This window comes from Nyctereutes procyonoides, unplaced genomic scaffold, assembly GCF_905146905.1.
Source record: "Nyctereutes procyonoides isolate TBG_1078 unplaced genomic scaffold, NYPRO_anot_genome, whole genome shotgun sequence".
NCBI classification, from domain to species: domain Eukaryota; kingdom Metazoa; phylum Chordata; class Mammalia; order Carnivora; family Canidae; genus Nyctereutes; species Nyctereutes procyonoides.
In genome coordinates, this window is record NW_026575135.1 from 66,606,607 (window position 1) to 66,627,093 (window position 20,487).

Sequence of the window (20,487 nt, forward strand, 5' to 3'; positions counted from 1 at the left end):
AGTTAGCCAAAGCCATCAAGTAAATGTTCTATACTCAGAGAAGACTGCTCTCAAAAGCCAGATGACTACTATCTTCCCTTCACTCGATAGCTGCCCACTTTCCATCTAGGTCCTGTCCTCCTTTCTGTCTCTTCTTCTTCATGCCCTTCTGTATTTCTGTCCGGTGATAAGGAAAGAAAAAAAAGGAATAAGGGTAGAAAGGCAATAGAACATGTTTACGAGACAGTGGCTGCCTATAAAGTGTTTTCCCAGATGTTTTCTTCCTTATTCTCCTAAATGAATCTCTTCAAATAATTACACTTCCATTTTTGAGAGGTGGACTATTGTTAGGCTGTGTTCCCAGAATCCTTCAAAGTCCCACCAGAGTAGAGAATCATCTTTTCCAAACCCAACCCCACACCACTTATACACCCAGTAACCAGTAGCAAATCCAAAAGACAAATGCAAGCATTATCCTTTACTTCCCTCAGTGGCCTGCCCTTCACCTCCAATTAACAACTGCTACAAATTCTACAGTATTAATATTCCTTGAACTCACTCTGTTACCTTCATCATTGCTGCTGCTCACATAGACCTGCTTAGACAATGAAAACAACTTTCTAATTGGCCTTCAGTCTCTCACCCTGTCCCTATTTGATACCTTCTGCATCTTATAGCTAGAGGGTTCCTTCTAAAATGCTAATCTAGGGATGCCTGGGTGGTTTAGAGGTTGAGCGCCTGCCTTGGGCCCAGGGCGTGACCCTGGAGTCCCGGGATTGAGTCCTGGGATTGAGGGCTCCCTGCATGGAGCCTGCTTCTCCCTCTGCCTGTGTCTCTGCCTCTCTCTCTCTCTCTCTCTCTCTCTCTCATGAATAAATAAATAAAATCTTAGAAAAAATGCAATCTAGCCACAGATCTATCAATTTCCTCAGTCAATGTCCTAAACTTGAGGATACCAATTTTTAGTAGGACACATAAGCCCCCGTATGATCCAGCCCTGGACAAAACTGTTTGCATTCTAGCACTTATTACATCACTCTACCACCCTACTCTATAGCCCTCTGTGTTAGCTCTAGGTCCTTAAGTGGGACATGCATTCTTTCTACAAATGTTGTCATCTCTGGGTTTACAATCATCGGTAATCAACTCTTTTAAGAATGATCAGAGTCTCCAATTTAAAATTGGTCCCCATTTCCTGTGCTCCAAAAGTTACCTTGTAACTGCTGCTGTCGTACCATCACCATAAGAGATGCAAATGCTTAAACTCCTGTCTTCCCCAATCTGCATCTTAAAGAAAAGATGATTTTGATTACAAATTTTGATTACAAATGTCTAGCACACAGAATGTACATGATAATTATTCAACAGAAATTGGTTCAATTTCTGGTTCAACTGGTTCAATAAAATGATTACATTAACAAAGGCCATGATTTGTGCTACTAGCCATGCCACAATCTACTATTAAATGCTTTTTGAACCTTGACCTTGCTTTTAGCTACCAAGTTCAGGCTAAGCTACCGGTCTACAGCCTACTCATTCCACACTATACCTGCACCAAACTACATACACATATGTACACATGTACATAATGAGATAGAAATGAATAAAGCCCAACTCTGACATCTTGCCTCGAGCTTTCCAACCTCTCACTGATATCACAGACTTTTCTTCTCGGGATGATAGTTGTTGCAAGTAGGCCAGTAACTCATACATTTAAACTTGTTGTATTTTCCATCCTTATAGAGTGAATATCTAGCCCTTCCAAAGTGAGAGCATGATGAATTAACCCATGCCAAGAAAGTTACTGCCCAAATAAGTTGTGAAAACACAGACATTATCTAAGACTTCATGCCCTGTCCCCCACCTAATTTAAAGGAAGAAAATATGTGGAAATGGAAGGATAGGACACAATTAGGCATTATCTCTAGTTGGCATCTGGGCACAGAATTACCAGACCTACTGTAGATGTAAAGGCCAATTGTATAAAAATATATCCAATTGCACAATAAAAATTAGAGAAACAAGTTTGCCAAACAGAGTGAAAAATTTGAGGCTGATAATTGGATTACAGAGGAGTTCTAGCTTTCATTATAGCAAGAGAATGCTATGTGGAAATATTCATTTTTCCCCATTCTTCAGCTACTGAAATGTATGCGTACCAGTGATCCCTTTGAAATTGCTTTGTATAGACTCCTAAATTACCTATTAATCTCAAACAAAAGGAAACATTATAAAATGACAAAAAGTCTTTAAGAATTCCAGCTGTCTCCTTTCTGTCTAGAATACTTTCACAAAGTGCTAATGTGACCCTACTGAAAAGACAATAATGAACAACTAAAGCTAGAAATTAACTGCCTTCTTCTGGAAACCACTTATTTCAAAGAAGTTTGTATTGCTAGTTCATGTTGTTGCCACAACACCTCAATACATCTTAAAAAATATATAGATATACTCTTTCTCATGGTAAGTGGTGTGGATCACTAACTTTATAGGCTCCAGTTTAAGTAATTCTTGCTTCAATTTGTTTGGATCAGACTATCGTCGCTGGTAGAAGCAGTAGTGGCAAGCTCTGCATTGGTTTCCTCTGCTTGAGTGTAAAGAAGGCATACAATATCTCTGTAGGTTAATTAACTCACATTTTCTACTTTGCACACTACTTTTTTATTATTATTATTCATTCATGAGAGACACAAAGAGAGAGGCAGAGGGAGAAACAGACTCCCCACGTGGAGCCCGACGTGGGACTCGATCCCAAGACCCTGGGATCACACCCTGGACCAAAGGCAGACACTCAACCACTGAGCCACCCAGGCACCCCTGCACACTACTTTTTAACACACTTCTAGGCCCTAGAACTATGGCAAGTATCATGGAAGACCTCACATGCTGGAAAAAGCTCTAAGACAAAGATAAGGCGACACACATAGATAATTAGGAAGGGTCATTGTAATATAATGATGGCAGGCAAGATAGGAATTTTTCATGAAATGATGAGAATTTGGTAGAAAAACCTGGGGAAGACACAGAACCAGGGCCTCTGCCCCTGGAAACTCAGCAACCATTAATTAGACTATATCCACACAACTCTGTGAAGGTGTTATACTTAAGTATTTCACTATTAATGACAACAAATGATTCACTCCTATGCAACCCATTTAACAATCTTTCTAAAGACTAATTTTTAGAGGCAATTGGAGTCTCATGAGCAAGGAATTGAGCTAGTTACAAAACCAAAGAGGGATCGGGTAATGCATTTTTACATGATTAAAAGTTTTACTTTTAAGAAAGCCAGTATATAGCTTACTTAGTCTAATCATTTCTTGTCCCATAATATTTTTATGGGCATAGCTACAGATGACCTTTAAAATCATGTTACTATTAAGATCAAATATGGCACTCTACTGAAATTGATGGTCATGGTGTTAATACAATCTGAAATGGAATACGGAATCTACCTAAATTTGCCCTTTATCAAAAGCAATACAGCATTTGGACACTGATCAGATCTGTAGGCAAGATATTCAGTCACAAGCTATTATTAAACATAATTTACTAGAGTGAAACATTTCACACTTAGAACCATTTCAAATAATGGGCATAGGGCAGCCCGGGGAGGTGGGGGGGCTGTTCAGCGGTTTAGCACCACCTTCAGCCCAGGGCATGATCCTGGAGACCTGGGATTGAGTCCCACGTCAGGCTCCCTGCATGGAGCTTGCTTTGCCCTCTGTCTGTGTCTCTGCCTCTCTCTCTCTCTCTATGTCTCTCATGAATAAATAAATCAAATCTTTAAAAAAATGGGCACAGGTATCTTTTTTTTTTCTTACATTCTCTGAGAAGATCATCTTTACTGCTTTTGAAACATAAATCACATATATTCTATGAAATACAGGAAGAATAATATGTGATTTAATTAGTTATTAAGCTTTTCCTGCCTTAATTATTTGAGTGTTATTTCTTCTTTTTGGCTCACATAAAGTCAAAGATTTGGCACCTGCCTTTTTTTAATTTTCCCTCCTCAACTTTTTACTTCAAATTCCAATTAGTTAGCATACAGTGTAGTATTCATTTCAGCTGTAGAATTTAGTGATTCAACACTTACAACACCCAGTGTTCACTGGCACCTGAATTATAAAACTAAAGCAACATAACTCTGTGTTTTCTCAAATGTAGTTATAATAGTGTATCAATGGGTCTGAAGAAATCACTCACAATTAGATGTAAATTGGCAGGAGAGGTTAGCACAGAGTTCTAACAAATTTAATATTCTTTCTTAATTATAAAACATCACAAGTTTTAAGAAGTTTTAATAGCTGGGAACTATTTCTGGAAATCATTACTAAATACTAATTGCAGCCTAATGATTCTTCCTAAATAGAGAAGGCATGAAGTATACATACATACTTGATTTTCTGTGAACAAAGTAATTTAGCACTCATCATTAGAGTCAGAGCTTAAAATAAAATTGACAATTAACAAAGGACAGTGGGTGGGCAATATAACCTAATAAAAACATTCCAACAAGTAATATTATCCACCTTAAAGTCTGATCCTTGTTTTAATATTGATGTTGAACAACTCAATCTTGAATCTTTGAGCGTTACTGCATTACTGCATTACCATTATATGCCTTTGAGCATATATATATGGATGGACAGTGCTCAAAGGTTGAATATACATATGTAATTATATGTACTATTATCTCTTTTTTAGCTTGCAGAATAGACATCAAAATATGAGAGTATCGATTCAGGACCACTGCCATTAGAAGTGATACGGGAGGGGCATCTGGGTGGCTCAGTGGTTCAGTGTCTGCCTTCAGCTCAGGTCATGATCCCAGGGTCCTAGGATTGAGTCTCAGATCAGGCTCCCCACAGGGAGCCTGTTTCTCCCTCTGCCTATGTCTCTGCCTCTCTCTATGTCTCTCCTGGATAAATAAATAAAATATTAAAAAGAAAAAGAGGTGATATGGGGAATGTATCAAAACTGTTCTTAACCCATTAAACAACAGGCAAATCATCACCACAAAGTGGGAGGAAAAACCCTGAGGTATGAGACAAAAAAAAAATTATGAATCTCAACTTAAAATTTACAGTACTTTACTATAAAAACAAATTTATGAAACTTTTTATTAATATGAAAGATAATTCTATAACTGTTTCTTCAAATTTGGGGGAAGTCACAAAGGGTTGCTCTCAACAATGTCATAAACATTTTGAAACCCCCTTCCAGAGTTTGCCTATAATTTCAAAGTGCTGATAGATATACCCACACTCATCCAAGGCTTCCATCGGGTCCAGATTAATAAAACTATTTTACAGAAAGCTATTTCTTATGTGCATTTTCATCTTTTATTGTGGGTGATATCTGTAACTCTTTACTTATACCAATTATAAATAAATCATTTGATAAGCTCTGATAAATATATACACCTAAGTAATCCCAACTTTTCTCAACAAAGAGAACATTGTCATCACCCTAGAAAGTTCCTTTATGCTCTTTCAAGTCAATTTCTGTTTTACTTTCTGACCCCCACCAGAGGCAACCACAATCCTGATTCTTTTTCCACCAAGATTAGTTTTGCCTAGAGCCGGACTTCATATAAATGAAACAATACAGTGCATCCTCTTTCATGGATGTTCTCTCAGCATTGTGTTTTTGAGATTTAACCCACTTTTTCTCTGCATCAGTTCACTCTTCTTCCTACTGAAACACTTGCCACTGGACTCATTTCTCACCTGTTGATGAACCCCTGAGCTGTTACAGATTTTGCTTGTTATGAATAAAGCTGCCGTGAACATTCTTGGGGAAACTGTTTTGCAGGTAGATGCTCTTATCTGTCTTGGAAAAATACTTAAGAGTGGAACTGTTACAGGATAAGCTAGATGTATCGTTTTAGAAGATACTGCCGGATGATTACGCCAACTCCTATTATTTCACACTCCTATAAAGGACATAGGAGATTCCACTTGCTTCACATCCTCTCCAATATTTGGTGTGGTTAGTCTCTTTATTTTTACCTACTTGATGAATAGTTAGCAGTCTCTCTCTCTCTCTCTCTTTTTTTTTTTTTTTTGAAAGATTTTGTTTATTTATATTCATGAGAGACGCAGAGAGAGGCAGAGGGAGAAGAAGCAGGCTCCATGCAGGAAGCCTGATGTGAGACTTGATCCCGGGGCTCTGGGATCATGCCCTGAGCCAAAGGCAGACGCTCAACTGCTGAGCCACCCAGGTGTCCCTACAGTCTCTTATTTTGGTTAAAATTTATTAGCCTGCACTTCCTTGAAGATTTAGGAAGATTTGTGCCTTCACACACTTTTTGGCCATCTGTACATATTCCTTAAGTGTTGAGGTAGTTTGCTCACTTTTTACTGCACTGTGTGTCCTTTTATTACTGAGTTAGAGGTATTTTTAATATATGCTCAATACCAGTCATGTTCAGTACTGTGTTTTACCAATTTATAAACTGGTTTGCCATTTTCTAGTTGTTATATTCTGACAAGAAGTTTGAGGTTTTGATGGATTATAATTCATCAAATTTTTCTCTTAGGATTATTGTTCTAAGAAAAGTTTACCTACCCATAATTCATAAAGATGTTCTACTAGTCTAGTTCTTTTGTTTGTTTAGACCTATGATCCATTCCCAACTAATTTTGTGTGTAATGAGAGCAAGGGGTTGAGGATCATTCGTGTCCATATTCATAGCCAGTTGTTCCAGCACCATTGGGTAAGAAGACTTTTCTTCCTCCATTGGATTTCTTTGCTTTCTTCATTAAAAGTTGGCCACACCAGTGTGGGTCTATTTCTGAACTCTCTCATCTCATATACTGATCTATATGTTTATCCTCATGCCAGTACCTTATCTTCCTGATAACATGGTTTCATGTTAACTCTTGGACAAGCTAGTGGTGATCCTCAAGCTTCATTTTTCTTTTTCAGGATTGGTTTTACACATTCTAGTTTCCTATGTTTTTGAATAAATTTTTAAAAATGTGTTTGTCCATTTCTATTTTTAAAAAAAGCCTGGATGGAGTATTGTGGAATTACATCCAATCTTTAGAGCAATTTGCAAAGTGTCCTATTTCACCATACATGCCCACCTAGCTTTTGAAACATTAGTCCTTTGAAATACCATTAGCCGGATGTTCCGGGTATCATCAGCCTGCAAGGTCACTTTGATCCACTCTGGATTCCATCTTGATCTCTACTATCCTTGCCTTTAATAGCTTCTCTCTCTTACCGCTTTTTATGGAATGGTACCATGAAATGTACCAAGACTGAAGCAAATGCCCAGCCTAGTTCTGGGATTGCTAATTACATAGGTTTCCAAATAGTATTTTGAAATAGCCAATGACCTGAGACTGTGCTCTTCCACAAAAATGTTCATTGCTTCCAGTCTATATTCCCTAAGAGACCAGATTGACTTTCAAAAAAAAAAAAAAAAAAGAAAAAAGAAAAAGTTTATTATTTTTTTGCCCTTTAATTGATAAAATTATGTTTTCCCCTTTTGTGGTCTTAATTGTTATTGCTCTTTCTTGCAATCTTTAAGGAGGATTACAATTAGTAATACTGAAAGCAAAATTGACTAAGTGTTCAATTTCACTAGAAGAAACAGTTCCCACTTAAGTCAAATAAAGTTCTTACTATCTTACCTGCTCCATATCTTTGAACAAAAACACAGCTTTTTTTTCATGAATTCTGCAAGAAAGAAAGAACATACATTGCAAATGAACACTGCCTTAGAATTATTTATCCATGTAGCAAGTGGGGAAAGCAAACGTTTTTGGCTTCTTGATGATCAGCTGCTCCATCTCACAAATACCAAAGAAATAACCATAATGATTTAAAAATTCAGAGACACATCTCAAGCTAACTTTCGCTGCACTATTACTGGAACAGGAAAGGCTTGTAGCTGTTGCTACTGTATAAAGTGATAAGGGTAACATATGGCTTTTCAAAACACATTTCCTGGGGGCACCTGGGAGGCCCAGTCAGACTATTTTGCTCAAGTCCTGATCTCAGGGTCATATGATAAAGCCCCACATCAGGCTCGGTGCTCAGCTTGGCATCTGCTGAGATTCTCTCTTCTTCTCTCCCTGCCCCTCCCACTTGTGTTCTCTAAATAAACACATATATACATAAATCTTCAAAATGTACTTCCCATTCACCTTCAGCTATCTTTTTTAGGTATTTTAACATTCTTTCTAAAACTACCCAGTAACCAAAAGTCCAACCTCACACCTATACAGCTTATTCATCACATTTTCCAATATATTAGAGCAGTACATCCAGGCCAGACACTATGCTAGACTCTGAGATTTAAAACAAAACAAAACAGGTTCATTGCCCTCATGGAGTTTATATTATTCAAAAAGAGATAAACAATAAGCAAGCAAATAAAGTAAAACAACCACTCTAATAAATGCTTTGAAGGAAGTAGCAACAGAGGTTACTGGGCAGATAACTTTAAATAGATTGCCCAGGGAAGGAATATTTGGGGAGAAAAAAAATGACATGCAAGCTAGATCTGAAGGATGAGAGATGTCTGACCATAGGGTACTTCAGGAAGGAAGTAAATTCTTGTATTTTGTATTCTTCTTACATCAAATCTTCGAATGAACATTTCAGGCGTCTGCTTTGGAAAGATTTAAGGTTCCCCACAGTGATGAAGGCTGGGGAAGTAAGAATAAGTAGGGAACAAAGAAGTTCTTCATTAGAAGCTCAGCTATGAAGCCCTGTGGCCTTTGAGACACAACATCTATCTTACCCACATCAGACATACTGTGCCAGGTTGGGATGCAAGAAAGTGGGTCATGTCCACCCACCTGAAGTCAAGAGGGACCTGACACAGTCTTTCCAGTTCAAAAGTTCTATCATTTGAGGGTTATGCAAACCGACTTCTGCTAGCAACTCAAATTAGTCTCAAGGATCTTATTCTGAGGGTGCTCTCAAGTGGTTTAGGCATTGAAGAAACAAGGATCGAGCGGAAAACACAAGGAGATGATAAATCCTATTTCATCTCTTCCAAACAATGATGCAAATCAAAATGCAGAGTCACTCGTGTGACTTCAGAGTACAAAGAGACTGACTCACTTAAAAACGATAAATTTAATAACAACCCGTGGTAATGGGTTTTCATGCTTAATACATTACCAGGCTTTCCTACTTTACAGACAAATAAACTAGAGAATGATTCTCTTTGCATTTTTATTTATTTATCTGAGAATAATGAATTTTTATGTGGCTAAAGGCCTGCCTGGACATAGATAAATTTTAGCCACATTATCATATTGTTACAAAATTCAAGATGGCAAGATTTTGAAGACAAGGAGCAGATACAGAGATTTCAAAGCATCATAAATATATATTCACATTCTAGTTTATTTTTAATATAGTCACAGTTTGCAAAGTCTGTTTTCCCTTTAATTATTTTAGATGTTAAATAAACTTCTCTTAACCTTGACTCATTCTTCATTCAGATTTTTTTAAATATCAGGACATGCTCACAAAAATAGTGTCATATATGTCAGTACTTTATAAACTTAAGATTAGAGATCCATACTGGGTTTTAAGAAACTCACAATTCAGTAACAACTTGGCAACATTTTGGGGATAGAAAGAAGGGAACATATGAATTTATTAACATAACTAATTGCTCTACTTTATACATAGCTCTTTGTTTTGATTTAATGGTGTTAAAAACATTAGAACTTAAGTTTCTGATTCAGAAGACAGCTCCTGTTGCTGAGGGGAGGAATGAGAAATCTGTGAGGACCTCCAGGAGTTAAGAGCCTTTGCTCTGGCTGACTTTTCTACAGCCTGGAAAGCTGGGAAGCCACACTGTGTGGATAAGAAGAGGTAAATAAGGAGGGGACTCGACTAAACCTCATGTGGGAGATAAATGATATCTAAGCTACTAGAACATTCTCAAGTAGCACGGCTACACAAAATACAAGTACTGACCCCAGAACTGATGTTTCCAGTTCTTGGTATCATGAGGAGCTTGGGCCAGAATAGAAGTCAACTCTGTTTCTGAGCATTTTGTTCAGCTGATATTTTTTCCATAACGTAACTTTGTCAGTGAAGGAAGAAGCAATGTGCTGGCTTAGGTTCTGGGATAAGCTCACCATCTAATATTAATTAATAATCTCAGTTCCCAAGCTAGATCTGTCCACAGAGCACACTGTTCATTGCACTGGTCTACAGGAGAAGACAAAACACATGGAATTTAGACTGGTGGCTACAATCCAGAAGCCTAATCATGGGGAACATCCTAATGCCTGAATTATACTTGTTCTATGCAGGAGTCAATAAGCTAGGGCCTCTCTTTGGACCTCTACAGACATTAAATGTAAGTCCCAAGACAAATAGAATTGATATAACCCTGAGGGACACAAGCCATGTGATGACAGGTGATTAGGAAAGAGCAAGTAGCAAGTGTCTATCTCTGGTGCGTGCGCACACACACACACAGTCTCATACACACATAACCACAGGCAGGTACACACAGAGCCACAAAGTACAAATACAGCCACACAGAAACATACACACAGCCATGTATAAAAAGTCTCTAAGTTCCCAATAGATAGACTTCCACCAATGCTAGAGTCATTAGCAGCAGAAAAAGAATTTCATCTAGAATAAGGCACTGTCTGTACCATTGTTAGATGAGGTTTCAGGCCATGCACTTCAGCATGAGAGCCCGAGCTTGCCAGCAAAGCCCAGTGCTGACGGTAGGAACCCTGGGCCTCTGCCTGTATCTCCCTAGAGCAGAAAGTGGCAACATTCTCACCAATAATATCTGTTCACAGTCCAGAGCAGAAGAGATAATTCCAAGGCAAGAAGGACACAGAGGACTAGGCCAAGTGCCAAGGTGCAGACAGGTGCAATGGATGCTTTGAGGAAAGCAGCAACTCATTAGGAAGAGAAGTGGAGTTTTTCCTACTAACAGGAAGACAGAAGAGGTTTATCAAGAGCCACCAACATGAGGCATTTGGGCAGGTGGGTGGTAAAGACAGTGATGAGCATGACAGTACTGAAGGGAAATGCCAGAGCTGGACACAGAGAGGCTCCATGGGGGCAGCAAACCCTATGACTTGTAACTTGGGCTTTTAAACAGCATTTTTCAATAGCCTAATGTGGTCTGGAAGAGACAGAAGTTTGACTTCTGATCAGGAATAGGAGGAAGCAGTTTTGATGCCTCTATTTTATATCTCAAACTCAGCTGTCTGAGGTGCAATAGCTTTCCTAGTGTGCACTGCCCATATTCCTACATCATTTTCTCTCTTCCTAAGGCTACCCTTTGAAGCTCTGATTATATTTACTATCAAAGGGGAATCACAGCAGAGACTCCAGGAAGAGGCTGAGTTTAAGTCATCAACTTCACAAGACTGTTTAGACTTTATTATCAACAATGGCCCCTAGGAATGAGAGAAGTTTGAAGTGGGAGAAAGAAAGTGAGGCTGCTTATCCACAATATGATATAGTCTTATCACATGGATTAGCGAAGTTAGAATTTAGTTCAATTACATTAAGTTGCTAATTACCATATTACTGGCATTAATTTATTACACAATTCTAAAAGAAATTAGATGAAAAAAATCACATTTTTCTTCTCATCTTCTTTCTTGCTTTTCTTCTATATCCCTCTTCCCAACAACAAGAGAAAACTATATTCAAAACACCCTAAGCTGATTAGGTTCTTGTTGTTTCCTCCACATTGCCCCTAATATTTTCCCTTTTGTGAAAGACCTGACAAAAATTATGCTGACAATTACCCTGATTCGAGGGACAGATTCTTTCAGAGCACCAGGGGAGGAAATATTTCTCATAAACAATCTCTCTCTGGCCTCAAACTCATCCCATTAGCTCTGAAGGATGAGGCAACTAATTATACAAGAGGCTGTTGCCAGAATTTTCGACATGCTATAAACCCACTAAATGTAGAGACTGACAAACTGAATAATAAATTATTTCTGTACTTCACATATGGCCTGTGCTCACGTTGCCAAATATTTCATAACAATGGTGAAGTGAAAGCTAAAATAGACCAGTAGCACAGGGGTTCTTCAGGGTAAATGGAGCTAAGGATGCCACAGATCAGAATGCTCAAGCTCAGTAGTATTCCTTTTCCCAAGGTGTCAAGGGTCAGTGGTGAGATGTAGTCCGACTCGATGTTCTAATTGGCGAAGGGCTTCGAATGTTGTCAGGTCTGCAAGGGCACTCAAAGTGTAATAGTGTCCATCTACCTTAACACATTGGTTTTTATTTTTGATCAACTGAATGCTAAGGCTGCATAACTGAGGACTGAAGCCTATTTCCTGCTTATCAACTAATTTTTATTGATTTGTCATTCACTATGCTTTGTTGTCAGTTAAAACAAGAGTCACAGTATTTCCTATGAAGGCAGAATTAAACTCCTGGCTTTTCTAAACAAGTAAACAAGCCAGCTAATTAAAAAGATCATGAGGCATACAGACACCCATCAAAGGTTTTGTTGAAAGAGTAGTGGACTAGTAACAAAAATGCATTTGTTTGTGATTAGGGTGACTATTCCTTTGAAGAAAGATTTCTCTAGCATTGGATAGGATTATTATTAGTAGAGAAGGGAATTAGAAACTTAACAATAAAATAGTCACTGTTTTCTCAAGAAGGACCAATATCTTTGGATGAAAAGAAAGATCGAAACGTATCTGAAGGAACTAGAATATTGCTTTTAGTCCAAAATGTCAAGATAAATGGGAATAATGGGAACTAATGGTGAATCAACATTTTTAGACACAGCTAATGATTCTTAGTGCATGTGGTGATGCATTTGGAGATTTCCTCTCTTATCAAGTGGCTATGTTGTCACTTGTGATGCCAGAAGAGTGGGGGCTCTCCTAAGGTTACTCAGGAAGAGAGACAGTGTACCTCTAGGGGAAATTTTAACAGGAGGTAAAAATAATTGTAGACTTCTCCAGGTTTGGCTCAGCTGTAGCTGAGACTGACAGATTTATCACTGTTATAGTATCACCACCCCCTATAACTTTGGAATTCTTTTGAATACCTTTAGTAACAGCGAACACAACAGCTTACAAAGCCACCTCACTGTGATTAGTCATCAATCAAGTTGTTTCTAAATTACATAAACACAGGGAGTCGAGTCAAAATCTCTACTCTTGTTTGCCTGAGGTCAGTACCTTTCTGGATTCTCTGTGATTATTTATTATCCATATGGGTATGGGGATATGATTTTTCTTCTTGAATTATGCATTTTATTATGGCAAGACATCCCTTGTTCCTCTTTATTAAAATCCCCATTAGTAAAAGAGAAGAGCCCTAGGAGGTTGTTTTGTATGTAGCCAAAGGTGGCACATTTGTTTATAAAATTAATTAGGCTCATTGTAGTCATCCAGAAGGGTTGCAAAAGTCTTCTACTAAAGCAGCAGACTTGGGAATTAAGACCCTTTCAATGAATGGATTAAAGATATCCTGGGTTGTTGTTTTTTTTTGTTTTGTTGTTTGGTTTGGTTTGGTTTCTTTACCTATTATAAAAGCCTATCGGTTTGATTTGTTTTTTTCAGTTACTGCTGCTTAAAATACCATCTTGAAAGGTAATCCCTGGAATGGCACTTTTATTGTTTGAAACTCAGGAAAAATGGCAATATGATCTTCCAGACTGTGTGCCTGTGTGTGCGGCAAGAGTAAGGTCATCTTCTGAAGGTTGAAGGTTATTTTCTCTTTATGTTAAATCCCTGTCCTTAAATGGAGAAGAAAGGCAGAGAAAGGAAGCTGAAGCTTTGACCCACAGATACAGCCTCTATAGTTATCCAGTGGACCCAGCTCTGTTTAAATTGAGAAGCCAGACATCAATCACACTTTGCTTCTTCCCTAGAACATTTTTAAGCATAAAAAGGAAGGTAGGAAGGAACAGTCACAAAAGAGGCAGAGAGAAAGATCCCACAGGCATGTGAAACTTGGTAGGACAGGGGCTTCCGTGAGCAACTTTGCCTTCCCAGCCCGGGAAGGGTAATGATGCTTGTCCATTGAAAGGACACAAAACATGTACTTGTGGAAGAAAGCAGAGACATCTGGCAATAACACTTAATATGAAGAGGAAAAATACAAATATCGAGTAGAGAAAAGGCTCATTTAGAAGAGGGGGAGGATAATCAACTAAGTAACACAGATTTTTAAAGGGACAAATATCAACTGGAGAGTAAAAACTGTTGAACGACTGTCGTAATAGGACCACCATGGCCTATTGAATTGAAGATGTTCATCTTGGGGGCACCCGGGGGTGGCTCAGTGGTTGAATATTTGCCTTCGGCTTAGGGCATGATGCCCCGGAGCCTGGGATTGAGTCCTGCACTGGGCTCCCTGCAGGGAGCCTGCTTCTCTTTCTGTCTGTGTCTTTGCCTCTGTGTCTGTGTCTCTCATGAATAAATAAATAAAATTTTTAAAAAGATGTATGTCCTAGTCAATGTTCATTTGGAGAATGGTTTTATGGGTTCTGTTCGGTTAAAAACATCAATTTGTCTACTATGACCATCAACTGGTCACTCTTTTCAAGTATGGAGACACAAAGAAGAAAAATGCATGGCCACTACCCTGAGGAAATGACATGCTCAGGACCATCAGACCATATACAGTTAATTTCAACTTGATGTGCTATGTGCAGAAACAGCACTAGGATGGGATTTCAGGTCTGCCTATGGGATAAAGAACGATTTCCTCGAAGAGATAATGCTTGAACTGTCTTTCATTCAGATCAAAGCTCAACACTATTTAACTCTGTACTATAGGGCAACTCACAAAAATCCCTCTGAGCGTGCTTCCTCATTAATTAAAAATGGGCGCAATAAAACCAATCTCACAGGTTTGTTATGGGGATTAAAAGATTAAACATATAAAGCACTTTGCATGATGTAAATGTTCAATAACTGTTTTCCTTCCCGCTGCCTATAAAATGCTGGTGTCAGGAAATTGAAATACAAACAGCCTCTGCTGTTATTTTCTAAATGGGCATGAAGATTGCACAACTATCCCAGAGTCATACCACCCAGTCACAGAGCCAGGCTTCTTAACTCCTAGCCTAGAACCAGCTCTACATACCTGTCCCCCTACCCCCTATCATAATGAAGATTGACAAATGACTTCGATAAGAAGTACTCCAAAGGGAAACATATGCATGAGCAATCCAGAGACACTGAGAAAAAGGAGATGGATTGTGAAAAATAAAAGTCTTTGAAATAGGTGAGCAATAGATTTTGAAATTAATTTAACAGGAACTTAAGGGTCAGAAACAACAAGTGGACCTAGACTCTTGCATTTAAAATAACAAATACGGGCAGCCCCGGTGGCTTAGCTGTTAAGCGTCGCCTTCACCCCAGGGGATGATCCTGGAGGCCCGGGATTGAGTCCCACATCCGGCTCCCCGCATGGAGCCTGCTTCTCCCTCTGCCTGTGTCTCTGCCTCTCTCTCTGTGGATCTTTCATGAATAAATAAAATATTTAAAAAATAAAATAAAAATAAAAAATAAAATAACACATACAAATGATGTTCATGATTTAACCAAGGGTCATTTTAAACAAGATTGGATATGGATACAACTAGTATCAATAGAGGACAAATTCAAGTTAAAAAACATCTTAAGTTTTTGGGGCACCTTGGTGGCCTAGTCAGATAAGTGTCTGACTCCTGGCTTCTGCTCAGGTCATGATCTCAGGGTCATGAGACTGAGTGGAAGGCAGCTCCACAACGGGTGTGTAACCTGCTTAAGATTCTCTCTCTCTCCCTCTGCCCCGCCACCCACACCCCTCATTCCCCCACTCCTATGCACACTCTCTCCCTCTCAAAAAAAAAAAAGTGTACTATCAAGGACTCTCATTTTTGGAAGCAACTTTAGAGTTGCTCTAATTCAGAGACTATCAGTCTTGATACTATTGGCATTTGGGGCTCAATAATTCTTGGGATTTTTTGTGGTAGAAGCCCTTGCATCTGGATGTTTAGCAGCAGCATTCAAGGACTCCACCCATAAATGTCAGTAGCAAATCCAAAGGTGGGACAAATAAAATTGTTTCCAAGCATGACCACATATACCATGTGGAACCAAATTATCCCTCAATGAGGGCTACTGATCTAGGCAAGGTTTCTGTCCATTGTAGGAAACTCATCCTTTCAGCTTCAGACCATTTCCAGGATTGGAAAAGCCTGCATTTTGAGGCACTCCATCTCGTAACTGAACGGCCCCTTATTATTTGCAGCGTTATTTTATGGAGCTGGAATCTGCCCGTGCCTCTTTTCCTGCCAACAGTACACATTTTTCCCTCTTACAAAACATGCAGAGCTTTTCATCCCTCTTCTGCTTTCATTTATTTGTGGACACCTGCCATGTCCCCTTTCATCCTCTCTTCTCCCACCTACAACTCTCTCTATCCCTTTAACCCATTTCTTGTTACAAGATGTACAGATTTCTCATTACCTCTGTCTTCAGCTTTTTGGGGGCTTGGCACTTCATCAACCACCTCCCCCATATCAGGGTTAGTTCCCTAACACTTCCCTTGCAGATAAGCAAATAGTGAAAAGCAAGAATGGCTGGTTGATGTGTTCAAGTTCACATCAGTAGCCAGTGGAAAGACCGGGACTAGAGCCACATGTCCTAATTCTGGTGGACTGTCCCTTCACCCTTCACCCACACAGAGTCATGTATGCCCAAGCAAGGTTGAGTCAGAGAGCTGCTCGACATGGCAACAGTTGCTCCTCATCCTAAGCATCTGTTCTTTCTTCCTAAATCAGAGGTTGCTCCAAAACCAACGGGAAATGGGCAGGTAGAAAAAGCACACCTCTTCCAACAAGATTTTCACTAATAGTCTATATCCACTACCTCGGTCAAGTTGCTTCAGCAAAGTACCTAAAGCCAGTAACCTGAATTATTCCTCGAATTCTTCATTTCCCAGTTAAGTATCATCAGAGCACCTGGCTTTCAGTGTGGCAGCAAAAATAAGATCAGTGTTTTTTTTTTTTTTATTATTTATGATAGTCACACAGAGAGAGAGAGAGAGGCAGAGACACACAGGCAGAGGGAGAAGCAGGCTCCATGCACCGGGAGCCCGACGTGGGATTCGATCCCGGGTCTCCAGGATCGCGCCCTGGGCCAAAGGCAGGCGCCAAACCGCTGCGCCACCCAGGGATCCCAAGATCAGTGTTAAATAAAGGCTATTACTTAATTCCAATTACAGATCAAAAATACTCTCTTGCTAGTTTCTTCTCAGCCACCCCACTGTGTTTGGTGGGCCTAACATGGATGACCAGCGTGTCAGAATGAAGAGCCTATGTTCAAATGAGTCCAGGCTTACTGGAAGCTGAGGTTTCCCTGATACACATCCTCAGTATAACTAAAGTCTTTCCCTTAAACGGTTGTCAAAGAGAGGCAAAGAATTTAGGAATTTTTTTTTTAAATACAACAGGAATCGTGGGTCCCCAAAGAGCCATTTCCATCACTCTTACTTTCTTGATCCCAAGTGTTTGGGGTGGGAAAGGTAAGTCACAATCTCCCCCAAATGAGAAAACAAGGACAAGCATCCTGTGCTCAGAATCACTTTGTTTTATCCCTGAGCTGGGAATCTTCTTTATGAGACCGTCTGGATTCACCAAGTACCATAATACTATTTCTGAGGATCTCTGACTGCCGTTTTAAGCCAGTTTGCTTCTTTACAAATTTTAACACAGAGAGAAGGTTCTCCAGGGTCACAGTCTTCCCTATAACTCCTGTCATAGGGAAATATTTTTGTCCCCACTGGGATTAAATTGGTTTCTGCATGAATCTCTTCAGATAACCTGGGCCCAACTGCCTTGAGGATTTTTTTTCTCAAGGGTACTCTTAATTTTCTTATATTGCCTTATTTTAAAGCTTCCAATGTACCATGAAAGCAGCTCTTGATTACTCCAGCTCAGAAGGTGATTTCCCTGCTGTGACCTTTTGGACAGGGTGTCTGCACTAAGACCAGGTATAGCTTCGGGAAAGAATGCATGAGAATCATCGGACTCCAAATCATCATTTCTCACACTGTGCCACACGGCTGAGGAACAGACCTTTGCCACTCAACCCCAGGCCTGGGTGGTTCTTAATTCAGTTTCCCAGTCTTCTTCTACTGCTAGAGGTCTTTAAAAAAAATTATTTATTTATTTATTCATTCATGAGAGACACCAAGAGAGAGGCAGAGACACAGGCAGAGGGAAAAGCAGGCTCCCTGCAGGGAGCCTGATGTGGGACTCGATCCCAGGACCATGGGATCATGACCTAAGCCAAAGGCAGATGCTCAACCACTGAGCCACCCAGGGGCCCCCACTGCTAGAGGTCTTTAAAAGTTATCAACAGCATGCTTTCTGATCCCCCCTGTAAGGCAGCCATGTGAGTTCCACATATTGGCAGCACTGCTGCAGTACATGTGTCACAATTGGACACAATCAAGGCATTGGACACAATCAAGAAACAGAGAGGCATATCAAAGAATTACATGTATGCACCTTTAGCTGCTCGTTTTGCAACTCCCTTGTGACTTGGGGTAGATCTCCCATTTCTGGAGTTTCCACAGGAGGAGACTTGACTCCTACTCATCCCTGACAGCTATGGCACAGACATGTGGCTTAGAATCAACGAACAAAGAACTCCTGTGCAGTGGTTAGGACCTAGAGAGTATACTGCAAATATAGAAATCATTCATGGCCAAGGCAAGAAAGCAGAGAAGTCAGTGATGCAGATGAATAATGGTCCAGGGCAGGAAAGCCAAGTGCATCACTTAAAACAATCTTTCATATAACCTAATCTTGGCTGTGTTTTTCTGCTGTATATAGAGACTCAACCGTGCTTCCAGCCTCCTTCTCCACTCTTCTGATCGACTTGGAGAATATTCCAAGATTCCTTCCTATAAATACCCATAGCCATCTCTGACTGGCTATGTCCTTGACCAAATCATCCAACCATCCTCATTAGTAAACTGGGAAAATTATAATATCTACCTGTCAGATTTGTCCAAAGAATTAAATTAGATACTTTTAAAGTCTCAGCACAATGCCTGACACACTGTACATGCTGAATGTTACCTGTAGTCATTTTTTTTTTAAATTACTGAAGTCCTCAATTTTTATTTACATATATGGGGGTGGGCAGTTGTCAACATATCTAAACAAAAAACTATTCAGAAATAGGATCATACATCCCTTAGATGTATTTATACATTCAGTTATATAATAAACATCTATTTAAGAGACTATAAAAAAAGAAAAATTAAAAAAATAAAAATAAAAAATAAAAAATTAAAAAAAAAAAGAGACTATCAGGCTTTGCAAGGATATACCAAAGTAAGCAAAAACACACCAAAGTTCCTTCCCTCCAGGCAAAATTCAGTGTCAAATTAAAAAATCTCACCTACCGATAGAGAGCTATGAAGCAAAATAAGAGAGAAAAAAAAAAGGTGTCCTTAGAGTATGAAGCAGACCCCCAGGACTCAAGCAGGCCACAAAGGGCATATCCCCAAGGTAGAAGGGCATCTTTGAGCTGGGATCCAAAGGATGAATGGGGGAACCAGCAAGGATGGACAAGAAAGGCATGCCATGCTAAAAGACCACATGGCTGAAGGTCCCGTGGTGGGAGGAAACATGGCATATTTGAAGATAGGGGAGTGCCCAGGGACAGTGATACAGCACAAGGAAAGCTGGCAGGGGCAAGATCCTATAGGGCCGGCAAATGATGTCAGTGTCTTTGAAATATCCTATGAGTGATGAGAAAGCACTCAAGGACTCAAGAAGTTTTGCCTTAAGAAATCTGCAGTCTGGCTACAGTCAGAAAAATGGATTGGAAGTAACAACAAATGGATGCAGGAAGACTACTATGAGACTACTGGAAGGGTCCAGTAGTTTAAGATAACAAACGGAATTATGGACAGGCTGTACAGATCAAGAGAATTGGAATTTAGGATGTGAAGTCCACCAGACTTTGGGCAGGTTGATTATAAGGAGTGAATAGGGGAAGGAAGTGATGAGGACCATCCTTCATCTCCCTGCAAGATACCTTGTTTTCAGGACGGAGGAGTGCTGTTTGAGGAGGGAACCCCAGTACACTTTATGCTCAGGCACTTCTGAGATAGCAATTCACCTAAGACATTCAACTGTAGCATAGCTTTAGCATTTATGTAGTATGTTCACAATCACTTCCTTATTTCATCCTCACTGAGGCACAAGAGAGCAAGAAAAATGACTTGCATCTACACGGCATAGCTAGGATGTGAGGGAATGAACACGAAAGCCTACACTGTGTGCCTCCCGGTCTAGCTATGTTCTGTTACACACAGCTGCCATTTGTCCTCATCTAACTGCCTTAAAGCTTCCCCAAAGACTTCTTTCAGCAAGGCTTGGCCTTTTACTCAGCAGATCATATTTAGTGAACATCAGTGTTATCCAAGATTCACCAAATTACTGGATACCAGAGAGAGACTAAGCAGATTATGATTTTTCCAATCCCTCTGCCA

At 39.6% G+C, this 20,487-nt stretch overlaps 1 long non-coding RNA gene across 1 annotated transcript in view; it reads right to left on the reverse strand.

Moving 5' to 3' along the window:
* LOC129495087 (uncharacterized) overlaps positions 1-20,487 on the reverse strand; it is a 567,660-nt gene that overhangs the window by 263,742 nt on the left and 283,431 nt on the right. Inside the window, exons 5-6 of the long non-coding RNA XR_008661454.1 lie at positions 7,629-7,674; positions 1,193-1,266 (exon numbers count right to left, since the gene is read on the reverse strand). This is a non-coding gene — a long non-coding RNA (uncharacterized LOC129495087). The remainder of the gene's footprint in view (positions 1-1,192; positions 1,267-7,628; positions 7,675-20,487) is intronic.